Source organism: Argopecten irradians, chromosome 12 (genome assembly GCF_041381155.1).
Source record: "Argopecten irradians isolate NY chromosome 12, Ai_NY, whole genome shotgun sequence".
NCBI classification, from domain to species: Eukaryota; Metazoa; Mollusca; class Bivalvia; order Pectinida; family Pectinidae; genus Argopecten; species Argopecten irradians.
Window position 1 is genome coordinate 37446828 of NC_091145.1, and position 12945 is coordinate 37459772.

Here is a 12945-nt window from a genome sequence, read left to right on the forward strand (position 1 = left end):
AAGAAGTTTCGACCACAATGTGTAATGGCGGACAGCGAGCGAGTTTGAACATCTACACACATGTCACAACCATGGGCTTTTCAGGCATATCACAGTAGAACCGACTGATCTAATTTCCATAAGAACTGGGTTTTTTCCGATATGTGTACAAATTTTAATGTTCTCTTAGACTGAATTGTACAACCATAAGGAATGTTTAATAAGAGTAAGTATAATTTGTGATTCCTAGACTCACCTGACCAGTCGAACAGGACAGTACTCGGACACCTATTTTATTTTTCGCTTCTCATTTCGAAAATTAACCGATTTTTTTGTTCATGGTGCATGATAATTGTGGTGTGCGTAGACACTTTTCTTCCGCTATGCAATAAGAAAAGTTTGTTTACCAGTACCATAATTTGAATATGAGCAGACGACGTCTGACGGCAAACCACAAAATTTACGATCGCCAAAATAAACATCAACGCACGAATTTAATTATGTTAAAATGATAGCAAAACTTCTCTCTTCAAAAAAAAAAAAAGCACTTGTAACATGTTTTTGGCATTGAAAACAAAAAAATGTGATTTTCTAAATTTTGGTTCATTTCCCGCCACGTTAAAACGTATGTAATCCAAAATTTCCGATGTTTTACCCACGAAATAGTTTGCTTTGTTTGTGTGGGTTTTTTTTTTTTACCAAATATGAGCAGGTTATGGATTAAGAAAAAAGTTTCTGTTGCTGTTTTGAAAAATGGAGGTATAGATAGATCAGAATAGGCAGAAAATGTTCCAGAAATACAAAGTTTAATTTTTTAATTGGGGTGTTCGAGGACTAGTCCCTTCTTACGCAATTTCCACATTTTGACAGGTGGTCTTTGACTCGCTGCCGTAAACAAACAAACACATGAACTTAATTTTGAATTTTATTGAAAGTATTTACCATAAGTCTGTCCTAAGTTAAAATAACAGAAACTTCAATAGTTGCTTATTATTTTAAGCCAAAATCCGTGTTTTTGTTCAGCACTGGTCAGGGGAGTCTGGTGTAGAATATCTAAATTCGTCATAAAACCTCTACGTTACTGCTGGAATTTCCCCATGCTGCAAACACAAATATTTCTATCCGATCGCCTTTTAGTTGTTTTATTTCTTACGAAAACATAACTTGAATGAACGTCCACCTTACACGATAATTGCAATATAAGGTTGTGCGATATTTTCAAAACAAACTTGCATTCTTTGAAGTAAAAGCAGTACACTGTTTCCTTTTTGATGAAAGCAATGTAATACAGTATGAGAGAAAATAGAGTATTAATAGATCTTAACGCCTGTCGGCCCGTGGAACGCAATCTTAAAAGGCACTTAATTTTTCAATAAGTTGATATTCGGGATATAAGGGAAAACGACTATTGATAGCTACTCACAAAACACTTAGTAACTTGAGATCATGATAATGAACTATCATTAAACTAGTTTTAAGTTCAATAAAACCATTAACTATTATCAATATTTTAAAACCACAGAGCAGAACGAGTTAAATTAACCTCAGTTCCGTGTAAGAAGACAATTTGTGTATTAACGAAATGTTAAACTGGGTCGTGAATTAATCCCATTACCTCGTCTAAATACTATCCGTTCTTTTCAAATTACCGATTATACTTTAAATGCAAATTTCGACAGCACCATATAGTTCTTATGGAACACAATGTTATGAGTCGGTATTTAAAATCTTTGTGAGTAGGGTGAGCGCTGTAGATCGGGTGCTGAGTAGGGTGTGTGTATTGTCTGTCGTTGACTTGCCTAGGACCATCGCGAAGGGCTGTTTTTATATGTCATTTATATAATTGTCAAAACATCGAGGATCGAACCACTTATAAAATACTCCATAAGCAAGGACAACTTCAATAGAGGGCACCAAAGTCAAACGGTTTAGAATTTGATCTTTGTTTATTCTTTGAAGTAATTTGAATACATCGACACTGAAAAACGCATACATGTATAAAATGATATAGAACGTAAGCTCATTTCGCCTTTGTCTATAAACACAAATAGACCATCGACTACCACTATATTCCAAGTAGCGGCATTTGGTTAAATTTTTGACATCACGATTGTTATAACTTTACCTCACGATTATCAATGTTTGTAATGATTACTTGACCTTCATTTGACCTTTTGTATGTCGGGTATCTTCGATTAATCAGCGAACGTTTTCTCCTGTGCAGAACCTGGTCCTATCAGCATAGGGATTTAGGACTTTCTGTACAACTCTTTACCTTGATACCAAGTTCTCCTTTTAGCAAATCTTAGTTAAAATTTGTTATGATAACAACATTCAGTATTTTGTTCAAGTATTTTTTAGAAATAAGTTTGAAGGATGTTATGTCCTTGTGGTGTGTACAGTGTTCATACAACTTCATGATGCACCTTCTGAGTGATCATCAGTTACTTTAGATGTTACTACAGATCGGTTCATGAGGGTGTAGTTAGGGGTAACAAGGATAGCGTTTCTGAGTATAGTTATAACACCACGGGATATCATACTGAAGACGAACGCTGGGAATTCGACAACGTTATTTGTAAAGTCAAGTGTGCCATTATCTAAAGACAATAATACGTAATGTCTAATCAAGATAAAAGATATTTTTAACCGAATCAATATGATAACACTGACTAGAACTGAACAGGTGTATATGTGAACTCGACATGTAACATGATAAACTATGGTTTTGGCACCAATAATGTATCAACGAAGGTCGTGTTCTGTAGTGATTCGGGTGTCTGTGTGTGACGTTGTAGACTCCGGGGGTACCGGGGATCTGTAGGAATGATACCGCCAGGGTCAAATCCCGTGCTTGTCTTGTCTGTCCTAAAGCTGATTCTTGATCACCCAGAGGTGAGACAATGTCATTCAAAAGACAACAATCTACACACAGCCGTACAGGACTACCTGGTCGGTTCGGTTTCATCATTTCGTAACACTAACAGGACATGGCCAACTTGGAGCCAGAGACTTCAGGACAATCGTATTTCTGTGACTCGATACAGTTGTTTGGACTATTTGATCCTATTCCAGTCTATGACTACCTATGCTTTGCTAGCGATGAAATTTCCCTCAGGTATTTGTAATTTGGATTATTACTAATTAAAATAGGATACCTTATCTATTCTTGACGTACATTGTCACAATGTCATTGTCTTGTCAGAAATAAACCAACCTACAATGCCCTCTGTTTACATAGAACCACAACAAAGCTAGTGTTACCAGCACTCAGGGCTTCATGTTAGTTTATACCTATATATACTTATCTTAAATTCTGATCGACCAAAAAACCTAGCTGTTCAGTGAGCCATGATGGACACCCTTTTAGAATTAATTAGACCTATCTCCACACACGATCAGTCGACAGGCTACAACAACGCGACGGTTTAATCATGTGCATATATTAAATATTTGTGTGAATATGCAGAGGCATACTGTCTAACTATGTATGAGGAAAAATAAGAAGGCATAACAACGTTAATTGTCAATTACTACATGTGCTTTTCTTAAACTCCATCAAACTTCTTTAATACTCTCTTAAACAAGAAAGTTCTAGTACTTGGTTACACAAATTGTCACGAGTACATTTGTGTATTTTTTCAACTGTCTAATAACATGTGTTGATTATGTAATTCATATCTATCGTTAAGACGATATTTCAATATATTATCAGAATGTGGGATTTTAAATGGGTTTTTTTCTTGGTTTTTTTTCTTCAAATGTTAAATGGAAACATCGATGTAATGAGCGCATATTTATAGTTGATTATACATGTATGTATATATCAAATCCGAATAAATGAAAAGCAATTTCAATAATAAAATGAATTATTTATATAGATTGTGGTATGGATAATAAATTTTATATTCTTTAGAACAAGCGTTTGAGTATATAAGATTAAAGACGACGTGTACGAGTTCACACTTACAATAATACTTTATCGGAAAACAATTCATTTAGAGTTTACCGGCTGAGTCTTATAGCTGTGTGTTATATTTCAGCATAGTAAAAGACAACCACCATGAAAACCCAGACTTGCAAAATATTAAAATTACTTTACATAAGTATTAATTAATGATAGCATTAACAACAAATACAATTTACTAGTTTAAGTTTAGGTTTACCACAGGTAACAAATGATGTGTGCATATATCATCCAATTAAAGATAACGCAAATTTGTCCTAATAAAAAAATAATCCTATCCCTTGTTGATATACCGGTATACTAATATATCGCCTGTGGTGCCCGATACTATCCCATACATATTGACTGTGAACTGCACCTGGATTTGAAATGGACATTCAAACGTGAAGTAGGGTTTATACTATTTGGTCAAGTTCCATATTTGTGTTAAATCTTTTATAAGGGTATCCAAATACCATTGACCTCACCCCTTTACATTGAAAACCTTCCAATACATCTCGCTGATCATATATAAACATGTTTCAACCTTATTCAGCATGCATTACTATGATATATATTCACTATGTAAGTTCCTGGTGTTTATACACCCAAAAAATATTAATTTATCCATTTCGTGCAAACATTTTAAAACATTGAATTGGCGTAGACGTCTAATTGGTCTATTTATGATAGATAGAAATTACACCTGATGGGTCAATAAGATATTTCTTTGAGTAAATAGTACCGTTCTGAAGACGGTTGACATTCGTTTTGTGAAGCACCTAGTTAAGATAAACTCACTACATACTTCAGCACTATCGTGTTACTGATATACCGAGGCTATTTGTGAAATGTCTATAATATCTGGCAAGTAAAGCAGGGGGCAAAGTGACAACACATACGTGGAATCAATTTTAACCCTGCCTCTGGCTTTTAAACAAACAAAGGAATCTGTAAAAGGATTGAGTAGGTTATTATTGTCTATTGTAAACAAACAGTTAACGTTTTAACAGCGTGACAGGTTTATCTGAGGTTTACAGGGTATATATAGACTTAACACAGACTCATGTCTATAGCTTCAGTAAGGTCATGTGAACATGTCCAAAGGTACCGACTTCCTAGGACCAGTATTGGAAAGGAGCAGTAGGTTCCATATGAAAGTACCATAACACATCCAAGGCTTGATAATCTGGTTTCCAGAATGGCATGACTGACCTCCTGTATTTGAGCCAAGAAACAAAATAGAATTGTATGTTCCATCCGTAACTATATATAGACTTTAACACACATTTTGTTTGATAAGATGGGGTCCAGAATAACTGATGACCTGAGCTTAGAATTAAGATAGAGAGTAAGTTCTATTCGAGGGTTGCTTGATAATTTGATGCCACTATTGACTTTCAAAGTCAACATTTAGAATATTCATAATAGGAAATCATAATAGCAATAGAATGTTCCATCAGACACTAAATGATAAGATGCAGTTTAATTGAGTTTATATTATTCCAATAATGCTTCAAGAAAAAACTTTTCCTGTGATATTTGAAATATGCAATTATTTGATTTATTAAGACATTAAAACTAACACTTCAAAAGGTGAGAACTGTAAATATCCTAGGACACTTGCAACTCTGATAAATGTGGTGATAGGTTGAGTTCGAGATAACCCTATCCATAATGTCGCATAACGTGTAATGCCATCAATTCGATGTCAAACATTTCCATAACCGAGATCACTTAATCATATAATGAATAAGTGCACGTGTTGTCCTGCCGAGTTAACGTGTCAATGATGGAATGTGTTGGGTATGTTGTTAGCGTTATTTCACTGACTCCAGGGCTTCTTCAGACGTTAGCGATCACACTATGTTAGAAAACACATTTGATAGAAAACTTTTATAAGAACAGTGCTTTCTGAGCATGATTAGGACATTGCTTCTCTGAAGCTAATTGATTAAACACTTATATGGTATTATCACAACAACACAAAACCATATCACAGATTTGCTGTATAATACTATATGAGAAACTTGGACAGACGATGTCATCCATCCTAGAACTCTCCTTTGGATGGACATCATTCCGAATCACCAAAACACATTGTAAAATCCTTGCCATTTTGGGTTGATTGTTGATTTCAACATTACAATTCAAATAAATCTTACGGTCAAACTTTTTTGCGCAAAGTTTTTTTTCAATGAACACCGATCACATATGACGACTTTAATTTGTTATTTATTTACCATACCAAGGAGAAGTGTCCGTCCGTTTATTTCCGGAAGTCCGTCCGTCGTTTTTATCCTAGCACGACTTAAGTCTGTAGAATCACGTGTTTTGATATAAAAGGCTACTGGTGATTTTTTGGCGGTTTCGTACAAATGTCCAGCCTTATCGGGGGATGAATTGAAATGTCTGTGCACAGGTTTTGGAGGGGCCACTTCGCTGACGGGTCGAACGAAGCGCTGGTGTGGACCAATGGTCTGGCGAAAAGTTGAAAAGTTTTGAGCGGCTTTACTTCCCCTACGTACACTGCTGAGTACATGACAGGCGTATATATGTCGCTCGGCCTTAGCCTGTAGCTCTTTCTCCATCTGAGCTTCAGAGGCGGATTTCGTCTTCATCCTTCCTCGCTTGTAACCACCGAAGGAATCTGTTTTGTTCGCACGCAGTCCATAATCCGAAAAGAAGGTAGACGAAAACGACAACTTTGTATTACTGCGAGGAGAAAGAGCTAAGTTTTCTGACAATGGTGGCAGACGGTTGCTCTCAGCCACAGAGGCATCGTCCGGTTGACCAACACTTTCGGTATCTTTGCCTACCTTAATCGGAGGTATAACCTCATCGTCACCCATTCCTTTTCCCGACAGTTCCAGCCCTGCGGGCCATTGTCGCACTTTTTTCATGTCTTTCGTGTGTTGACGCGTCCTTTTGTACACTTTTGATTCCCTTCCTTTCTCGAACGATCCCAGTCGATGCGGCAGACGACTGTTATATCCACCATACACTTGCTCTGCTGTTTGTTTGTCCGTCAAATCGGCTGTTTTTCTTCGCGGTTTGTCCATCGACACCATATCGCGTGAGGGACTGACTGGTGACAGACCTACGATAGCTAGTTCTAGTGACTCGTCCTCCTCTTCCTCCTCTTCGCTGTTCTCATAGTCCTGGTAGTCATCTACGAACTGTTCATACTGACTGATTCTGGAATAGAGTCCGGCGTCAGAGCCATAGTCACTCTGGAAGTGTACAGTGTTGTGCCGACCGTAGCCTGGCTTATGGTACGCTCTGTTTGCTAGGTGTGTATTATATCTGTTCACGCCGTCCCTATGAATGGACCTTTCAGTCAACCATGTAGGAGCTCGCTCAACACCGCCGCCGTGTATCAAATCGCTTTTATCCCTCTCCATTTTATGCCGTTCCTTCCTTCCAGCTTTGATTTTCGGTAATTTCGGGGTAAAGGTTTTCGGTTTGACGATATTTGATACGGGTTTAGTATCACCACTCTGCTCGGTCGTGCAATCCGGGACGCCAGTGTCCCCAGACTGAAGTTTAATATCATTGTCTTCATTCTGTCTAGTATTTGCTATCGATTCGTGATTAATTAAAATACCTACATTTGATGTTTTATTTGGCTGTTTCATTGTCATAAGATCTTTGTATGTAAGACGATATCGTAATTCTATATCGGGTTGAATGGCTCATTGACCGACAATTCTTACCGTTGATACTAGTGCTTCGTTACACAGTGTTTACACAGCTCGTGAGGCCGGGTATATCCTGGGGTACCAAACACTGGTCCATTGTATCATCCGGAAGCTGGTGCCAGATAAACACTTTCACACGTCACAAAACGTACAGCAATACATGTACTTTGACGTCTTTCGATTCAATACCAAAGCTCAGTACATTGTTACAGGAGATCAAGAGTTTACCTGGAGTTGTTTAGGATCAATAGCAACAGTTCCTCTAAGAATTCATCATTTTTTAATTCTTACTATTCCAGAGATAGTTTCCGTGGCAACACACACTGCTATGGTTGTCCTAGTACCTTCATTTTCTCTGTACACCTTCACCAACTCACACAGTTTTACTGGTCCCTGACTATATCAGGTCCGATTGTCATGTCCCCTTCTCATTAACTCTCCACGTGCTATCAATTAAGATATCAAATCACCCAATTACTTCATAGCAACATTGTAACGAGACAACCAAAAAGCTTGCCTGCCTGATAACGGGTACTTCTGTAGATCTCTGAAGAGAAGCCACAACTGTCGAACTCTCGCCACTACTAAGAGGATTACGCCAGGGCAAAGCTGCGTGATTATATCACAGATCCCTAATTCGATTTTTTTAACGGAGACATTTTTATTTACCTAATAGCCGGTTCGTTATTGAATGTTTAAAGTTCATTACACATTTCAATAACAGACTTATACATATTTATATATCCTAGTCTCTGTATTTACCCGGCTAGGTGGGGTAGTGGGGAGAACAACAGTTCACAGAGGAATGTGTGCTGGAAAACTGCCGCAATATTAAGCTTACCAGTAAGTAAGTTTGAGCACATACCCTGATCTCTCCGTGTGTTTAATCGTGTAAATAAAACTGGTTATTACCGCAGGGGATGGGTGGTTGTATCAATATAAAAAAGTTAGTCAAACACTTTTACTATTGACGGTCATACAAATCTCTTTCTAAATAGCCCTTCACTCACATACACAAAATGAATTTGATACAAGGCAATCATTCAATTCCTTTATGTAAACATTCTTTTAAAATATGTTATGATTAAATGCAGCTTCTGAAACATTTGGGAAACGTCTTCGCTAGAACAGACACTAGTACTACTAGTACTCTAAGAATTGAACAAACCCCGCATGAATAGCATCACAAACAAAGGAATTTTTAAAGATGTCTATAAACTAGATGTTTTTATATAAAATTAATATGTGTTTTATTATTTATGACCCATTTTTGTCTTTTGGGACGACTTGAATCTTGAACCAAACACCTCGATCCACATCATTCCAAGGAATACATATCGTCGTGGTCTAGTTTACGTGGGAAAACCTATCATAAATGGTTGTCGACATTCTATTCTAAGGTAAGATGTTCACCTCCTGACCCCGACATAAATTAACTACTTCTGATTTTTTTAATATTAAAATATCTCACGATTTTTTTTTAATGCAGGCTATGTAGACACAACAAAGTGGGTTAAGACCTCATGATAATTTAAACAGAACAGTTAAAGTTGGTTCTAATTTAAACAGAACAGTTAAAGTTGGTTCTAATTTCACGCATTCTATGATCACTGGTGCTTCCATTTTAATATGTGTAATTTTACAAGAGAGTGCTTGAGCGTTAAATCCTCTCTTAGTACCGACATATAAAGCTATATACTTCTGCATATACACTTGTGTACATAGCTGTATTAATATGTACAGTAGATGTATCGAGGACATTTAAACTCCTTTATACACCGCATTAATAAAGAATGATATATCATACCTAGAATGTATGGTCCGACATTGATAAATAGCGGTACACATTTAATAGATGATCTTAGCGGGACGTTAACAGAATGTCACATCTCACATTTTATATAACACACAATGAATCTTATTGCTAAAACGTTTACAAAGTTTGATTAATTCTGGGTACATCACCTATAATTACTACCTTTTCGTATGAAGATGTTTATTTACACTAAAATAGATTACCGAGACTCAAAGAACATCGTTACATGGCGCTACTTTCAATACACATTTCGAAATGACTAACAATATCTGTTTACTTACACATATTTGTGTTGATACAAGGGGCCAAAAGTTCACGAGTTATCTTCCACTTGGCAAACACCAAAATCATACAAAGCTATTATAAAGCTGTGCAAGGAACGATTGTTTGTTAATAGAGAACTAAACGTATTTGATAAAAACAATCGATATTCTTCCACCCTGCGAAGATTAAATAAAGTCTGGTAAATTCATCAAAATAGGAATCGAGAAAAGTTGTTTCATAGAAGAAAAAAAGGCATTTTGCATGAATTTGACAGAGGCAATGCAGTGAAGTAAGATACGTTTCCATTCACAATCGAAGTATACGTAGGCTTGTCTGAGACGTATTACGGAAAGGGTTTAGCGATCATCTGGAAATTCGACACCAAGAATGTGCATTTCTAAACGCTTGGTTTCAATAGAGGAATGACCATCCCCTGTATTGTACCATATGATACAACCATAGACCAGCATAAATTGACCCACGTTGAACGTTGATTTAATACCACAAAGACACATCATCATAGATGTACGTATAATAAAAATTAATAATGATGATGGTGATGATGATGTATGATAGATGTAACGGTTTGAGTGATGCTAAATTTGTACTTGTACTGGAAATGATTTTGAAAAATAACCAATTATAAAATGATATATTAACGTAGACGCTTGATTAATGTATAATACACAGGTGTCCGACGCCTTCGTTAATACACAATGTATTATAATATCATCGATACCAAGGTATATCTACCACATAGCAGGTGTCCCTTTATTGACGACAACCACTATACTTAGTTTACGTAATACATTACTTTTGTGATATTGATTGAATCGCCTTGATGACACGGGCTCTGACCTCGTGCTTTGCTGGCTTTGTAGGTCCTGGTTCCGCCCAGTCGTACAGACATCTACTCCAAAGTGTCCCTGTGGGTGTCAGAATCCAGATAGGTGGAATTACTTCAGGGTTTTATTGATTGATTATCGATAGTTCATTATATCTGATCAATGTAAAGCCAGCACTACAGAAAGGAGTAATACACGCGATTTATAAACCACATATATATTGCTAAACTAAACTCTCTCCCTTTACTTACGTAACCCTTCAGTCTATTAATCTACAGGAACATATTTTCTCTCTTTATGGTTTCATATCAATAATACACCTCACCATTGGAAAAACTGGAAAAAAACAGATGTAAGAGTATTACTTATCTATCAATGTCCCGAACCTATTAGTTTCAACCTCGAGTGTTCATGTTGCTCAACTCCCTTTAGAAATAAGTCTCCTCTTATTAAATCAGTATTGTTTGTAGAAATGCGATCCTGGCGATCTAAACAAAATAACCTAGTGTAACCAAGATATGTTTAATTTCAACATGAATCTGTTTATTGTCCGTATATTGCATTGACAATGTATACTACCGGTGTAAATCGACAGCAATAAAATAATACGTATGTGTGTGTGTGTAGAGTTTAATATAACGTTTTGGCAGTCGTAAATCATAATTGGTAACATGAGACACATACAGGATGCAACCATGCTTCTTGAATCGGGACAAATAATCAACAAAAAAAGTCAAGGAGAAAAAACCAGAACAAACTTCATATTGGACCTAAGTTTATAACATGAAATACAAAATAAAATACAATAATGACATGCATTCGTATAGAAAGAAAACAATAGTAAATTCCTTAAAGGATCCGTTATAACATAACAAAGAAATTAAAACTAAAACGAAATATACATTAGTTATATGTGCCATAACTGGGTGGACATTTCAATGTGTTATTCTTTCTTCGGCAATCTATTGAAAACCATAGAATTTGATTGACACGGACCAATATGTATGATGCTTCATATGCAACAACACAAAATCTATGCACTGAAATAGTTAATTGTTTTTATGCTTTACATAAGTTTAGATGAAAACATATATGAAAAACTCATTTTATCAGTATCACTGTAAAAATGTGTATTGAATTTTTAGGTCACGACTTAGCCTCCTGGTTTGACCGTTTGTACAAATTTCATTGCATTCTAGACATAAATATAATACTTTTTGGCAATACTTCATCATGGCAATTTAATGTAATTCGTAACCATGTTGGTAACATTTGGTGGTGAAACTCTTTAGAATCTCTGCTAGTAGCCTTTTATATTCTTAGGAGCCAGTATATAAAACCCTTTCACTGGTTATATAGACCAAAGACCATTATTTCTGAAATCAATTCGATATGCTGTTCGCGTTACGCAATACCTTTGTGAAATATGGACTTTATCCATATTTCACAAAGTCCATATTTCACAAAAGTATTGCGTAACGCGAACAGCTGTAAATCGATATCACTAATAGTAAATTTCCGTAGTGCGCATCTGTCTTGGCCCATTCACTTGTTGTATTTTCATTTTTTATTTTTCTATTTTCTTGCATTTAATTTATTCTAACGGGAAAAATAAAGATTAATGATGATGATGATGATGATTGATGATGATGATTGATGATGATGATGATGATGATGATGATGATGATGATGAACATGTTGGTAAGCCAACTTAACATTTATACAAGGAGTAATGTCGATTAAGATGTATTTTCTATTACAAGATTTCCTTTATGTTATATGAGATATCGTATACTCTATAGACTATAGGATATCACATATATACTTTACTATGATGTCGAATTGTGGATTTTTGTTTCAGAAATGCAGGATCGACATTGCTTCTTGAATATCACTTACATTGAATTTCCACTGAGAACGTTCAAGCAGTGTCGTTTTCTCTGTTACCCATATAAGAAAATTGATTAAGTTGAACACCAATTCTGCCTTAATAAATCAGAGGACTAGCATGTGTAAGCCCCTGTATAATTTTACCAAGATGTTGGTAATCGGTATTGACGGATTATCTCAGACTAGGTTTAATTGATTGGTGTTAGTCAATCAGAGATTATCAATCGACCGACCGACTTTACCACACGGAGTAGTTACGGTGTAAGTTCACGCTAAGCCTTTAATCTCCTAATGTGAGATAATCTCGTTGACATAATTTCACCACCTATTCTAGATCTAATATCTAGGTAATAGGTTCAAGGTTCTTAAATATGTAACAAAAGGTCTCATACACTTAGTATGAACACACTTACCAATTGATTCCAAATGTCACATTTACAGACGGGTGAAAATACATTTTGTAAACATATCTTACTTAATTATTCATTTATCCTACTTTCTTGT